The sequence below is a fragment of the Tachypleus tridentatus genome, chromosome 3 (assembly GCF_004210375.1).
Source record: "Tachypleus tridentatus isolate NWPU-2018 chromosome 3, ASM421037v1, whole genome shotgun sequence".
In the NCBI taxonomy this organism is placed as follows: domain Eukaryota; kingdom Metazoa; phylum Arthropoda; class Merostomata; order Xiphosura; family Limulidae; genus Tachypleus; species Tachypleus tridentatus.
In genome coordinates this window covers 51622675-51637639 of record NC_134827.1, presented here as the reverse complement: position 1 = coordinate 51637639, position 14965 = coordinate 51622675, and the positions used below count along the sequence as shown (strand labels likewise).

Here is a 14965-nt window from a genome sequence, read left to right as displayed (position 1 = left end):
TAAGCATGTGTGTTTATAACAGTCTGTGTAAAATGCTTCATAAACAGAATTAAAATTCCTGGTACTTGTAAGCTGGTTTTGTGTAGAGAGTGACCTTCTAATGTTTGTAATTTGTATAAAATCTACCAGGTTTTATGTACACCGTCTGTATAGTAACCTTCCAGTGTTTGTTATTTGTACAAAAACTGCTAGGTTTTATGTACACCATCTGTATAGTAACCTTCCAGTGTTTGTTATTTGTATAAAATCTTCTACGTTTTATGTACAACGTGTGTATAATAACCTTCCAGTGTTTGTTATTTGAACAAAAACTGCTACGTTTTATGTACAACGTCTGTATAGTAACCTTCCAGTGTTTGTTATTTGTATAAAATCTGCTAGATTTAATGTGCACCATCTGTATAATAATCTTCCAGTGTTTGTTATTTGTATAAAATCTGCTAGATTTAATGTGCACCATTTGTCTAATAATCTTCCAGTGTTTGTTATTTGTATAAAATCTACTAGGTTTTGCTTATAGCAGCTGTACAATGATTTTCCAGTATTTGTTATTTGTATAAAATCTGCTTGGTTTCATGAACACCGTCTGTATAATAACCTTCCAGTGTTTGTTATTTGTACAAAAACTGCTTGGTTTTGTGTACACTGTCTGTTTAGTGACGTTTAAGTGTTTGTTATTTGTACAAAATCTGCTTGGTTTCATGTACACCGTCTGTATAATAACCTTCCAGTGTTTGTTATTTGTACAAAAACTGCTACGTTTTATGTACAACGTCTGTATAGTAACGTTCCAGTATTTGTTATTTGTATGAAATGTGCTAGATTAAGTCTCCAACATCTGCATTGGAAAGTTACTATGTACTTTGTACAAAACCTGCTGGGCTTTGTGTACCCTGTCTGTATAATAACCTTCCAGTGTTTGTTATTTGTACAAAAACTGCTACGTTTTATGTACAACGTCTGTATAGTAACCTTCCAGTATTTGTTATTTGTATGAAATGTGCTAGATTAAGTCTCCAACATCTGCATTGGAAAGTTACTATGTACTTTGTACAAAACCTGCTGGGCTTTGTGTACCCTGTCTGTATAGTAACCTTTCAGTATTAAAATCCTTGTGTAGATTGCTAGATTGTGTAGATATGTACAACAGAACTTCTAAAGTGTAAATTCTAGTATTTTTCAAAATTACAACATGACACTGAATAACATAAAAGTTTTTTTAGTTCTATTTCAAATTGAACTTTTTATGGAGTCAAGAGCTGTTCAAATTTTGTAATAACGTGTTTCTGTCAGAACCTGGATTTTGTCATCTTTTTTATTTAAAATCTAATCTCTGTGAACTATTTAAAAATTTTCTCAGTATTCTGATCCTTCTGTTGGTTTTAATAGAAAGTAAACTAACTTAACAGATGAGAAGGTGTGTATCCTATTCCATACAAATCAAACTAACTTAACAGATGAGAAGGTGTGTATCCTATTCCATACAAATCAATGTTACGGAGAGAAATAATATTGGTAATCATCTTCCAACACAATCAGATGTTTTGTTCTCCTACTGAAAATCTTTAGCTGAAGTGAACGTAGAACATATATTTCTTATTTTAATCAATGAAACAATGGCTAATTGGTTAAGTCTGAAGGCTTAATATGTTTAAAACTGGGTTTTAATATTTGAGGTTGGCACAGTACTTCTGCCTCATTGTGTAGGTATCATTTTTGTTATTCTTGTTTCAAAGTGAATAGGTCGCTGGTAGTATCATTGATAACACTGTGTAACACAAATTTTGTTCCTGGATAGAGTGTGTTATTTCTTAATTGCTTGTGTTGTAAAAGTACAGAAAATGGCCATTATTTCCTTCAAACTTTGCTTTTGTGACCTGGATAATGAAATTTAGAAATTAACCTATTTTCTATGTAAAAATGGACAAATTTGCACATTTTTATTTACATAAGGTCTGAATAAAACAACATATGAATCAAGATTTACATGTATTTATACTAAAGTTATACAAAAATGAATATAAATCTTTAGAAGTGAGTAGTTTTTGAAGATTTGCCACTGTAATGTAAATCACTTTCACATATCAGCTCCCAAATATAGTCTCCCACCATGTTTTCATTATATGCTCCCAGGCTACAAAAGCAAAGTTTGAAGAGAAAAATAGGTATTTTCCATTTGCTTTAGGCATAAGCAATTGGGAAATAACACTTTCTGCCCAAGAACAAGAAAAAGTAAAAAATTTTGTTATATAGTGTAACCAACTTCCAAAGCCAATAAATCTCATGTTTTATCACTGGTAATCATTTTACTAAGAGAACATATCTCTTGTGTTATCACTGGTAATCTTCTTCAAAAATGAAGAGATATCTTGTGTTATCACTGGTAATCATCTTCTCAAGTGAACAGGTCTTTTGATTTACCATTGGTATTCTTTTTTCAAAGTGAAAATCTCTTTCTTTATCATTTATGATCATCTTTTAAAATAAGTAAATCTTTGTTTTATCATTGGTAACCTTCTTCCAAAGTAAACAATCTTTTGTTCTGTCATGGATATTTTTCCAAACTGAACAGATATTTTGTTTTATTATCGATTATCATCTTCCAAAGTGAGTAAATATCTCGTTTTATCGTTGGTAATCTTCTTACAGAGTGAATAGATTTTTTTATTAATCATATTATATCCATTTATTATATCCAAAGTGAAAGTATTACTTGTTTTATCTTTGGTAATATTCATACAAAGTGATCTCTTGTTTTATCATTGACTAACTTCTTCTGGAGTGTACAGATCTATTGTTTTATCATTGGTAATTGTATTTCAAAGTGAAGAAATCTCTGTTTTTATCATGGTAATATTCTTCTGAGGTGAACAGCTCTCTTCTTTTATCAGTAGTTAACTTCTCCTAAAGAGAATGGTTCTCTTCTTTTATCATTGGTAATCTTCTTCCAAGTAAATGTATCTCTTCTTTTGGAACAATGTTCTTCTAAAATGAATGGATGTATATATTTTTTCATTGTTAATTTTCTTCCCACCTTAATAATTTCTTTTTTTATCATTGATAATATTCTTTGAAAGTGAATAGGTATTTTCTTTTACCATTGAAAATCATTTTCCTAAGTGAACACATCTCTTGTTTTATCATTGATAAATGTTTTAGAAAGAGAACTGATCTTTTCTTTTCACTGTTTATAATTATCTTCCAAGGTTAACATATCCCTTGTTCTATCATTGATAATAATCTTCCAAAGTGAATATATATTTCTTTTATCATTGGTTATCTTCATTCAAAGTGAATAAATATTTTTTCATCATGATAATATATGCCAAACTGAATATTCTTTGTTTTGTCATTGATAATATCTTTCCAGATAAACATATATATTTTTATCAGTGGTAATCTTCTAAAGTGAACAGATCTTTTATCATTGGTAAAATTTTACCAAGTTGAATAGATTTCTTCTTTCATGATTAATAATCTTCTTTGAAAGTTAATAAATTCCCTGTTCTATTATTGTTACTCTTTTTTCCCAAGAGACAGATTTATTGTAGTATCATTGATAATAGTCTTCCAAAGAAAATAGGTCTCTTTTTTTTTTTGTCATTGGCAATCTTCTTACAAAGTAAACATATCTCTTGTTTTATCATAATTTTCTTCCAATAGCTCTCTTGTTTCATCATTGGTAATCTTCTTCCAAAGTGAACAGATCTTTTGTTTTATCATGGGTAATCATCTTTCGAAATGAATAGATATGTTGTTTTATCATTGGTAATCTTCTTCCAAAGTGAACAGATCTTTTGTTTTATCATGGGTAATCATCTTTCGAAATGAATAGATATGTTGTTTTATCATTGGTAATCTTCTTGCAAAGTGATCTCTTCTTTTGTCATTGGTAATTTTCTTACAAAGTAAATATATCACTTGTTTTATCATAGATAATTTTCTTCCAAAATGAACAGATCTCTTGTTTTATCATTGGTAATATTCTTTTAAAGTGAAAAAAATCACTTGTTTTAATATTGATAATCATCCTCCAAGCTGAATAGATCTTTGTTTTATCAATGGTTATCTTCTTCTAGGTTGAATAGATCTCTTGTTTTATCATTAATAACTATCTTCTGAAGTGAACAGATCTTTTATCATTGGTAATCTTCTTCCAAGTTGAATAGATCTCTCCTATAATGATTGGTAATCTTCTTCCAAGTTGAATAGATCTCTCCTATAATGATTGGTAATCTTCTTCCAAAGCAAACAGATTTTTTGTTATATCATTGACAGTCTTTTTTCGAAATGAATAGATCTGTTGTTTTGTCATCAGTTTTTTGTTTTATTTCTGTGGAAGGGAACATATTTTTTGTTTTGACAGAAGTAAGTAGATCTCTTGTTCCCTTATCGACTATTTTCTTCAGAAGTTAACAAATTTCTTGCTTTATCATTAATAATCATCTTTTAAAGTGAACAGACATCAATGGTAATCCTCTTCTTTCAACAATCAGAAACACAAGAATAAGTGAGGAGTACATTAGCTCATTTTTCTGGGTGTAGTGACCACTTTGTGTTAGTAAGTGTGTAGAGATTGTTTCTTTTATGTTTAGATAGTATACAGATTGGTGTGTTCCTTAATTGTGAAGCTTGTTTAGGTTATTGTAGCAAATTAAATGTGCTTTGTGTCTTATTGCAATAAGTGACTTGAAATCAATAATTAAAATTGCAATTCTTGATACTCAATAATAAAATTTATGGTTACTAGAAATAGAAGTAGATGGTCTTTGTATGATCATGTGACCATCAGTGTCCCTCTTTTTCTTGTCCAGATGGCTTCCTTAGCATCCTTGACCTTTCGAACAGGCATCGTTACTTATCTTTTTGAGACCTGCGGTGAACCTTGCGTCTGGAAGGTGAGAATCTGTAGTAATTCTTTCATAATAAGTCTAATGAAACGTGTCACATTTTTAAATTGATGTTCTGTATGTGGCTATTCCTTGTCACAACATAATCTTCTGGTCATATATATCCAGATTCCTCAAGTGTTGGGAAACTTCTAGTATTTAAATGATAAGGAATACAAGATATTAAGAAATATAGTGGTACCTTGGTTCTCGAACTTAATCCGTTCCAAAAGGCTGTTCGAAAACTGAATCAATTTTTCCCATAAGAAATACTGTAAATTAAATTAATCCATTACAGACCTCCAAAAATTATGCATTATGAAGCATTTAAAGTAAAAATATTGCTTATTTATACCTGTATAATAATACGTACATGCATAAAGTCAACCACAAAAATTATAATCAACATAATAAAAAAAACAATAAATGAAAATTTAACTGCACTTTACCTGTGCTGAGGAGAGCTGATGGCATAAGTGAAAGGTGATGAAGAACGTGGAGAGTAGGAGGGTTATTATTGTTTGAAAGGGGAGTCACCTTCCATAAAAGTGTCAGGTAACTCTCCTTCTGGAGTTCTTTCTCTTTTCTGTCTCTTTGAACTGCTACAACCTGCTGGAGACTCACTGGACCTATTTCTCACTAAATACGAGTCTAATGAGGTTTGTTTCTGCCTGGCACCTTCTCAATGTCTCACCACACTGTGTATGCCACAGCTCTTCCTAAATTTTTCAAACCACCCCCTACTAGCCTTTAAATCACTTGTATCAGCACTCGTTCCAGGGGTGTTTTTCAGCAGGTCAGCATGCAACTGCTTTGCTTTCTCACAAATGATGGTCTCAGAAATGTTATCAGCAGCTATCCCAAATCAACAACAGTTTTTCTACCTCTTCTATTGTTTTTAATCTTTGTTTCGTAAGCACTGTCACTCCTTTTGCAACATCAGCTCCTTTGATGAACTCTTTATTTTTCAGTATGGTGCAGACTGTAGACTTCACCATACCAAACTGTGTAGCAAGGTTAAACACGTGAACACCACTCTCATACTTCGTTATGAGATCTTTTTTTCACCTTTATTGTGGCTCTAACAACTTTTCTTTTTGGTTTGCTGCTTTCATTATCCTTCTTTGACCCCATAGTGTCTTATTTAATCAGAATATTTAGAAAAACAACAAAAAGAAAAACGAGAACATTCACAGCAGATTTTAGCAGGAGGTGTGGACTGAGCGACAGGTGAGGGTAAAATGTTTCAGGCAAGCTTGGCGTGGGCCAAAAATGGTCGAAGGGTCTTTCGGGTCATCAGTTGGGTTATTTTGGGGATTCAGGCCAGGACAGCTTGGTTCGGGAACCGAGTTTATGTTCAAGAACTGAGACATTTTTTTCAAACAATATGTTCGAAAGCCGAATTGTTCAAAAAGGGAGTCGTTCGAGAATCGAGGTACCACTGCATATATATGTAAAAATGGCTGGTATGGATAGACAAAGCACTATGTAGAGGAGCGAATGACATTTCGACCTTCTTTGGTCATTGTGAACTAGACGATGACTGAAGAAGGTCGAAACGTCGTTCGCTCCTCTACATAGTGTTTTCTCTATCCATACCAGCCGTTTTTACATATATAATTTTCTCTACAATTGGGTTTTCTCATCATCACGAAAGATATTAAAAAGTTTATTCATTTTGTAGAGTATTTTCATGTCATACTAACTGGTTTGATTGTATGTACAGATTCCTCAAGTGTTGGGAAACTTCTAGTTCTAGTGTTTTGGTGATAAGGAATACAGGATGTTAACAAGTTTATTCATTTTGTAGGGTATTCTCATGTCACACTAACTGGTTTGATTGTATGTACAGATTCCTCAAGTGTTGGGAAGCTTCTAGTTTTAGTGTTTTAGTGATAAGGAATACAGGATATTAACAAGTTTATTCATTTTGTAGGGTATTTTAATGTCATACTGACTGGTTTGATTGTATATACAGATTCTTTAAGTGTTGGGAAACTTCTAGTTCTAGTGTTTTAGTGATAAGGAATACAGGATATTAACAAGTTTATTCATTTTGTAGGGTATTTTAATGTCATAATAACTGGTTTCTAAAGTTTTTATTAAGTGGCTTGTTTAGGGTCTTAAACTTTCTTCATTTCTGAATATATACAGCTTTTATATTTCAGGGAATATAAGAACAAAGTAAGTGGACATGTAATAAATACAGTACTTTGTAAAAGTGTTAGGACAACAAAATATTTTTCATTCTTTCCATTGTATGGGACTAATTTTTCTATGCGGTTACAGAATGTAAATTCCAACACTATGGTAATTCTTCACTGAACCCTGTAGACAACTGAGTGAGCCAAAGTGAGAATACTTATCAGTCTTTAGAATTACATATACTTGTACCAAGGGCATATCATGAGGGTTCTGCTTGAATGAACATACTAATCAAATTTAGAGTCTGAAGTAACTGTCATGTAGTGTCTTAACCATGTAGAAAGAAGGTAGCAAGGATCTGGTATTTGGTACTGTTATATGCTAGGAGAAATCAGTTTAATGGCACTCCACTAATCAACCTTGATAAAAACAGTGTTTAACACTGTATGTTAACTTTTGTTACCATGCTACATCCCCAAAAGCATAGAAATTTGTCAGTAGAAGAGATAGTTCACATGAAAGCTTTTATGGTTGGACTTCTGACTAATTACTGCAGACTTGAGATGCTCCCAAAACACTGTCACATTCACTCCAGATTGTGAGACAGGTTAGTTTGAAAATAGTAAAGGAGGATACAGAACACCTAAACTCAATGTTACTGATGTTTTCTTTTATTCAGCCTTCAGGACAGAAGGAAGACTGCCACTGATCTCATAACTGACCATGACAGACAAGTGTCCAGACGTACAGTATCAAGAAGACTCAAAGAGAATTGTATATCTGGTTGTGTATATATGGTTGGTCTCCATATATTTTCAAGATCCTGGAATTTACTAAAAAATACAAAAACTGGACTTTTGATTATTGTAAAAGGGTATTATGAATGGATGAGTCCAAGTTTGAAATATCTGGTTAAAAGTGTAGGTTGTATGTCCAACAGAATCAAAGTGAAAGATATTTACCTCAATGCATAGCACCTACCATGAAACATGGGGTAGGCAGTTTGATTATATGAGCAACAAGAAATATTTATTTGAAACATAGTTGTAATAATGGACCAGCACAAGCACCATCAGATACTGATCTGTCATGGTATACACAGTGGTTTGTGTATTGTTGGTAAAGGATTCTACTACCAAGAAGTAAAAGCCCCCACAAGGGCCCCATATCAACCCAGAAAATTTATGAGATTGTATTAGAGACATTTGAAGTGAAATCCCAAAGGACACTTTAATTATAACAATTACTGAAGGTATTAGAGCAACATTTCTTATACAGTGCAAAGCATGAATCAGTAACAAAAACGATATCTAGAGGTCTTTACAAATGACACAAGACACTTTTTAAAACACGTTTATATAAATGTAGAAGAGTGAGGTGTACATACAACACACAATTGTCAAACATATGTCAGTAGACTTGGAAAGATGACATGTGACACCTTGACTAAATTCTGTAGACCTGAACTAGCATTATATGACATAAACTTCGGTAGAAATGAAGCATGACACTGGACACTCCTTAAACATACTTCTGTAAATTTAGTGGGATGACACTTCATGTTTCTTTAGCAGACTTCTACAGATTTAGTGGGATGATACTTTATGTTTCTTAAACTTTTGTAGATTTAGTGGGATGATACTTAATGTCTGCTAAACAGACTTCTGTAGAAATAGTGGGATGATATTTGATATTTTTTAAACAGACGTCTGTAGATTTACTGGGATGATATTTGATGTATGTTAAACAGAATTCCATAGATTTAGTGGAATGATATTTGATGTTTCTTAAACAGACTTCTTTAGATTTAGTGGGGCGATATTTCATGTTTCTTAAGCAGACTTCTGTAGATTTAGTGGGATGATACTTGACATTTCTTAAACTTTTGTAGATTTAGTGGGATGATACTTAATGTCTGTTAAACAGACTTCTGTAGATATAGTGGGATGATATTTGATGTTTCTTAAGCAAACTTCTGTAAATATAGTGGGATGACAGTTGTTATTTGTTAAACAAGCTTCTGTAGATCTAGCGGGATGATACTTGATGTTTCTCAAACAGACTTCTGTAGGTCCAGTAGGGTGATATATCATATTTATTAAACACACTTCTGAAGATTTAGTGGAATATTTGATATTTCTCAAAAAAGAGACTTCTATAGATATAGTGGGATATTTTATGTTTCTTAAACACACTTCTGTAAATTTAGTGGGATGATATTTGATGGTTCTTGAACAGACTTCTGTAGATTTAGTGGGATAATAATTAATGTTTCTTAAAAAGACTTCTGTAAATTTAAGGGGTGATTTTTGATGTTTCTCAAACAGACTTGTGTAGATCCAGTAGGGTGATATTTCATATTTCTTATACACATGTCTGAAGATTTAGTGGGATGGTATTTGATGTTTCTTAAACAGATATCTGTAGATTTAGTGGGATGATATTTGATATTTCTTAAACAGATTTCTGTAGATTTAGTGGAATGATATTTGATAATTCTAAAACAGATTTCTGTAGATTTAGTGGGATGATATTTGATAATTCTAAAACAGATTTCTGTAGATTTAGTGCGATAATATTTGATATTTCTTAAACAGATATCTGTAGATTTAGTGGGATGATATTTGATAATTCTAAAACAGATTTCTGTAGATTTAGTGGGATGATATTTGATATTTCTTAAACAGATATCTGTAGATTTAATGGGATGGTATTTGATATTTCTTAAACAGATATCTGTAGATTTAGTGGGATGATATTTGATATTTCTTAAACAGATATCTGTAGATTTAGTGGGATGATATTTGATATTTCTTAAACAGATTTCTGTAGATTTAGTGGGATAATATTTGATGTTTCTTAAACACACTTCTGTAGATTTAGTGGGACGATACTTCATGTTTCTTAAGCAGACTTCTGTAGATTTAGTGGGATGACAGTTGCTATTTTTTTAAGCAAGCTTCTGTAGATTTAGTGGGATGATATTTCATATTTCTTAAACACACTTCTGAAGGTTTAGTGGAATGATATTTGATGTTTCTTAAAAAAGAGACTTCTATGGATTTAGTGGGATGATACTTGATGTATTTTAAACTTTTGTAGATTTTGTGGGATGATACTTACTGTCTGTTGAACAGACTTCCATGGATTAGGTGCGATGATTTTGATGTTTTATAAACAGACTTCTGTAGATTTAGTGGGATGATAGTTTATGTTTCTGAAGCAGACTTCTGTAGATTTAGTGGGATTTAGTATGCTATTGAATTAATGTAAATACAAACATGAGTTTGTAATTTAATTAGGGTTTTATAAAGTAAGTGATAGTTTATTATTGACTGAATGTAAGTATGAACATTAGTTTGTAATTGAATTAGTTGTCTTTAAAGTAAATGTAAGTTTATTATTAACTTATTTTATGCATCAACATTAGTTTGTAACTGAATTAGTGGTGTTGAAAGTGAATGCTAGTTTATTGAGTTATTGTTTATACCAACATTAGTTTGTAATTGAATTAGAGGTGTTGAAAGTGAATGTTAGATTATTATTGAGTTAATATAAATATGAACATTAGTTTGTAATTGAATTAGAGGTGTTGAAAGTGAATGTTAAATTATTATTGAATTAATATAAATACGAACATTAGTTTGTAATTGAATTAGAGGTGTTGAAATTGAATGTTAGATTATTATTGAGTTAATATAAATACGAACATTAGTTTGTAATTGAATTAGAGGTGTTGAAAGTGAATGTTAGATTATTATTGAGTTAATATAAATATGAACATTAGTTTGTAATGAATTAGTGGTGTTTAAAGTGAATGTTAGATTATTATTGAATTATTTTAAATACGAACATAAGTTTGTAATTGAGTGTCATGTATTTAAAGTAAATGTTAGTTTATTATTGAGTTATTGTAAATATAAGGCCCAGCATGCCCAGGAGGGTTAAGGCGTTTGACTCATTATTTTAGGGTCACGAGTTCGAATTCTCATCGCACCAAACTTGCTCGCTCTTTCAGCCGTGGGGGCATTATTATGTGACGATCAATCCAATTATTCGTTGGTAAAAGAGTAGCCCAAGCTTTTGTGATGGGTGGTGATGACTGGCTTCCTTCCCTGTAGTGATGATACTTGATGTTTCTTAAGCACACTTCTGTAGATTTAGTGGGATGATACGTAATGTCTGTTGAAAAGACTTCTGTCATTTTAGTGTGATGATATTTGATGTTTCTTAAGCAAACTTCTGTAAATTTAGTGGGATGATACTTCATGTTTTTTAAGCAGACGTCTCTAGATTTAGTGGGATGACAGTTGATATTTGTTAAACAAACTTCTATAGTCTTTCACTGCTGAATTAGGGACAGCTAGTGCAGATATCCTGCGTGTAGCTTTGCGCGAAATTGAAAAAAAAAGAAAAATGACGTAAATATGAACATAAGTTTGTAATTTAATTAGTTGTGTTTACAGTATATTTTAGTTTATTATTGAATTATTGTAAATACAAACATTAATTTGTAATGTAATGAGTGGTGTTAAAAGTAAATATTAGTTTATCGTAGAGTTAATGTAAATCTGAACATGAGTTTGTAAATGAATTATTGGTGTTTAAAGTGAATGTTAGTTTATTATTGAGTTATTGTAACTACGGACATTAGTTTGTAATTGAATTAGTGGTGTTTAAAGTAATTGCTAGCTTATTATTGAGTTAATCTAAATATCAACACTAGTTTGTAAATGAATTATTGGTGCTTAACGTAAATGTTACTTTATTATTGAGTTATTCTAAATATGAACATTAGTTTGTAAATGAATTATTGGTGTTTAAAGTAAATGTTAGCTTATTATTGAGTTAATTTAAATGGGCCCAGCATGGCCAAGTGTGTTAAGGCGTTCTACTCGTAATCTGAGGGTCGTGGGTCTGAATCCCGGTCACACTAAACATGCTCACCCTTTCAGCTGTGAGGGCATTATAATGTTTTGGTCACTCCCACTATTAATCGGTAAAAGAGTAGCCCAAGAGTTGGAGGTGGGTGTTGATGACTAGCTGCCTTCCCTGTAGTGTTACACTGCTAAGTTAGGTAAAATAGTAGCCAAAGAGTTGGCGGTGGGTGGTGATGACTAGCTGTCTTTCCTGTTGTCTTACACTGCTAAATTAGGGATGGCTAGTGCAGATATCCCTCGTGTAGCTTTGAGCAAAATTGAAAAAGAAAGAGAACATAAATATGAACATTAGTTTGAATTAGAATTAGTTGTGTTTGAGTTAAATGTAAGTTATTATCGAGTTATTGTAACTACGAACATTAGTTTGTAATTAAATTAGTGGTGTTTAAAGTAAATGTTAGCTTATTATTGAGTTCGTCTAAATATGAGCATTAGTTTGTAATTGAATTAGAGGTGTGGGAATGTAAATGTTAGTTTATGATTGAGTTATTGTAAATATGAACATCATTTTGTAATTGAGTTTGTGGTGTTTAAAGTAAATATTAGTTTATTATTACTTGTCTTTGAAATGATAAACTACAAGCTACTTGTACATAGGCATCAATGTTTTATCATCAATGAAATTGTTTTCAGTTCATCAGTATGGCAAGTGTCTTCTTGAAGATTTTCAACCTTATATGCATGATGTTATTGATTGGACATTGGAGTGGCTGTCTGCAGTTTCTCGTGCCAATGTTGCAGGAATTTCCCTCTAATTCTTGGGTAGCTATCAACGAGCTTCAAGTAAGAGGAAACTTGCTTTTCTATTTTAGATGTTAAAATAATTTAATCATGACTTTTGTTAAAGCTCTATTTTACTAAGAAAAGAGAATAAAACGTATATTATTTGATGTAGAAAATCCAGATATTGCTGGGAGTGCTCACACAATTTATTCTTTACTTATATCAAAGAAACTATTTTACAATATTAGTCATTTACATCAAACATTAGATGTGGTTATTTATTACTAATTAATTAGCACGTTATGCCTAAAGAATCTGTAGAAAAATATTTTTTGATGAATGTTTTCTTTATAATACTACTATGTCCAACACATGGTGGCTACCTATAAGTAGCAAAATCTCCTTTTTAATAAGTATTAATTATTTATATCACTTCACTGTGAACATTGCACATTCTTTTTAGGACGTTTATTGGTTCGAGCAGTATTCCTGGGCATTGTTCAAAGCCATGTCACACATGTTGTGCATTGGATATGGCCGGTTTCCTCCTCAAAGCCTTACTGACATGTGGCTCACTCTGTTGAGCATGATTAGTGGTGCCATCTGCTATGCTCTCTTCTTGGGTCACACAACCAATATCATCCAATCTTTGGATTCATCTCGCCGTCAATACAGGGAAAAGGTTAGTGACACAATTGTAATTAACTGAAGCCACATCAATCAGAAAATATATTAAAGCTAGAAAGTTACTTTAGTTAAAGTATTTTATGTTTAGTAAAATAACACTATCACTGGTCAGAAAGTAGACCTTTTTTTTACTAACCATCATATCCTTACAGTTCTATATAGTAGTAGGCAGATTAATTAACCAAACCTCCTACTAACTATCATATCCTTACAGTTCTATATAGTAGTAGGCAGATTAATTAACCAAACCTCCTACTAAATATCATATCCTTACAGTTCAGTATAGTAGTAGGCAGATTAATTTAGCAAACCTTCTACTAACTATCATATCCTTACAGTTCTGTATAGTAGTAGACAGATTAATTTACCAAACCTTCTGCTAACTATCATGTCTTTACAGTTCTGTATAGTAGTAGACAGATTAATTTACCAAACCTTCTGCTAACTATCATGTCTTTACAGTTCTGTATAGTAGTAGACAGATTATTTTACCAAACCTCCTACTAACCATCATGTCTTTACAATTCTGTATAGTAGTAGACAGATTAATTTACCAAACCTCCTACTAACCATCATGTCTTTACAGTTCTGTATAGTAGTAGACAGATTATTTTACCAAACCTTCTGCTGACTTCATATCTTTACAGTTCTGTATAGTAGTAGACAGATTAATTTACCAAACCTTCTGCTAACCATCATGTCTTTACAGTTCTGTATAGTAGTAGACAGATTAATTTACCAAACCTTCTGCTAACTATCATGTCTTTACAGTTCTGTATAGTAGTAGACAGATTATTTTACCAAACCTCCTACTAACCATCATGTCTTTACAATTCTGTATAGTAGTAGACAGATTAATTTACCAAACCTTCTGCTAACTATCATGTCTTTACAGTTCTGTATAGTAGTAGACAGATTATTTTACCAAACCTTCTGCTAACCATCATGTCTTTACAGTTCTGTATAGTAGTAGACAGATTAATTTACCAAACCTTCTGCTAACTATCATGTCTTTACAGTTCTGTATAGTAGTAGACAGATTATTTTACCAAACCTCCTACTAACCATCATGTCTTTACAATTCTGTATAGTAGTAGACAGATTAATTTACCAAACCTTCTGCTAACTATCATGTCTTTACAGTTCTGTATAGTAGTAGACAGATTATTTTACCAAACCTTCTGTTAACTGTCATATCTTTACAGTTCTGTACAGTAGTAGACAGATTAATTTACCAAACCTTCTGCTAACTATCATGTCTTTACAGTTCTGTATAGTAGTAGACAGATTATTTTACCAAACCTTCTGTTAACTGTCATATCTTTACAGTTCTGTATAGTAGTAGACAGATTAATTTACCAAACCTTCTGTTAACTGTCATGTCTTTACAGTTCTGTATAGTAGTAGACTGATGACATTACTATACCTTCTACTGGCTGTGATATCCTTATAGTTTTGTATATTACTTGACTGTTTCGTGATATATATGTGTTAGTTATATAATTACTGGTGTTGTTGTGATGTAATACTAACAGTATATGTCAAGATGTGGGAGTGAAGTTGTAAACTCAGTTCTGACCA

At 31.8% G+C, this 14965-nt stretch overlaps 1 pseudogene across 1 annotated transcript in view; it reads left to right on the top strand.

Moving 5' to 3' along the window:
* Positions 1-14965, top strand: part of LOC143246822 (potassium/sodium hyperpolarization-activated cyclic nucleotide-gated channel 2-like) — a 61654-nt pseudogene that overhangs the window by 35828 nt on the left and 10861 nt on the right. Inside the window, exons 6-8 of the transcript XR_013026177.1 lie at positions 4815-4898; positions 12608-12757; positions 13161-13379. The product of XR_013026177.1 is annotated as a potassium/sodium hyperpolarization-activated cyclic nucleotide-gated channel 2-like (transcript). The remainder of the gene's footprint in view (positions 1-4814; positions 4899-12607; positions 12758-13160; positions 13380-14965) is intronic.